Source organism: Procambarus clarkii, chromosome 27 (genome assembly GCF_040958095.1).
Source record: "Procambarus clarkii isolate CNS0578487 chromosome 27, FALCON_Pclarkii_2.0, whole genome shotgun sequence".
Classification (NCBI taxonomy): domain Eukaryota; kingdom Metazoa; phylum Arthropoda; class Malacostraca; order Decapoda; family Cambaridae; genus Procambarus; species Procambarus clarkii.
Window position 1 is genome coordinate 22373477 of NC_091176.1, and position 1731 is coordinate 22375207.

Below are 1731 nucleotides of genomic sequence, written 5' to 3' on the forward strand. Positions count from 1 at the left end.
GAACGATTTCAGGTCCCTCGTCTTCAGCTGCCGTGATAAGACATCAATTATGGGCTGGAGAATTGATTAATTCCTTGGACACTGCCGTGATGTGCCGAAATTAACGTGGCACCGCTCTCCTGGTTGTTGGAGCGAAAATTAAAGATACTACGCAAGTTCCTTCCAATGGCGCCCGAGTCGCGTGGTAGCAGGATGGCGTTCCTAGTAAGAATGGCGTCTCCTTCTTCCCCCTCAACTCCTCTCTCGTGCATGCGCAACATATTTTAGTAGAAACGGAAAATTCTTTTCCTTGTAATTACTCTACTTAATAAATTAATGAGACTAGGGTCGCAATTATAGGGAGTTATATATTATTTAAATTCTCGTCGAATAATAATTAATATGAACAGTGTTCTTATTAAACGAAAAATGGAGAGAAATATCTGTTTTCTGCATGTTAGTTAAAGATAACAGATAAACTGTAATATAGTGATCCTTTAGTTGATAACTCGTTGTTATTAGATCACTAGTTGTTATATTATCAGGTATTAATTCTTGTAAAGAATACTGACAAAGGGCGAGAATATTATTCAATTCTCTGGCATGTTGACAATATTTATGCCTTTCAACACAATACTGTCCCTCTGTGGGAAGAATTTGATAAATGACGCGCAGATAGGAAAATATTAATTTATGTTAATTTATAATCCTACAAATTAGTAGGATCAGTATATACTATGGTTAATACAATGATGATGTATTATGATACAAGAATGATGTTTTAGTGTTGGATACTTTCCAACAATGATCACTACCTACAAAATCCTCAGGGGAATCAACCGGGTAGACAAGGATAAACTATTCAACACTGGTGGTACTCTAACAACAGGACACAGGTGGAAACTGAGTACCCACATTAGCCACAGGGACGTTAGAAAGAACTTGTTCAGTGTCAGAGTAGTTAACAAGTGGAATGCATTAGGCAGTGATGTGGTGGAGACTGACTCCATACACAGTTTCAAATGTAAATATGATGGAGCCCAATAGGCTCAGGAACCAGTACACCAGTTGAGAGCCGGGAACAAAGAGCCGAAGCTCGATTCCCGAAAGCAAAACTAGGTGAGTACCCACACATACACACGTCCCAGTGGCGCAATCGGTTAGCGCGCGGTACTTATACGACAGTGTCTGAGCCATGCCGAGGTTGTGAGTTCGAGCCTCACCTGGGACATTAGTTTTGGGCCTGGCGACTGAGTGGACAGCGCTCTGGGGTCGTAGTCCTAAGGTCCCGGGTTCGATCCCCAGCAGAGGCAGAAACAAAGGGCAGAGTTTCTTTCACCCTGGTGGGCCTGTTCACCTAGCAGTAAATGGGAGTTAAGACATCTGCAACGGATCCAGTAAGTTAGAAACTTACTAGAACCCGTAGCCTCTCCGAGGCACAAACCAGGATTTTACACAACTCCCCCCTGCACCCGAGCTATGTCAATAGGCCGTTCTCCTTCTTCGCCTTTACATCATTACGGGATCCAGTAAGTTCAGTAGAACTTCGGTTTCAACTCTTTTTACCCTGTCGTAGCTCAGTCGATTAAGGCAGTGTCTGGGATGCTCCCGGACGCAGGTTCGAATCCTCGTCACGGCCCTTGTGGATTTGTTCGTTAATACTAACGTCTTTAACATGCGTTGCAAAGTGTGCGACGGTTGCTGGGCAAAAGGAGCGCGTTATTGATTGATGAAGAATAAGCCCCCACAAGA

At 43.3% G+C, this 1731-nt stretch overlaps 1 non-coding gene across 1 annotated transcript; it reads left to right on the forward strand.

Annotated features, from left to right (window-relative positions):
* Window positions 1-1120: 1120 nt before the first annotated feature.
* On the forward strand, window positions 1121-1210 carry TRNAI-UAU (transfer RNA isoleucine (anticodon UAU)). Its single transcript is given in 2 exon segments — window positions 1121-1158; window positions 1175-1210. It is a non-coding gene; the product is annotated as a tRNA-Ile (tRNA).
* Window positions 1211-1731: the final 521 nt, after the last annotated feature.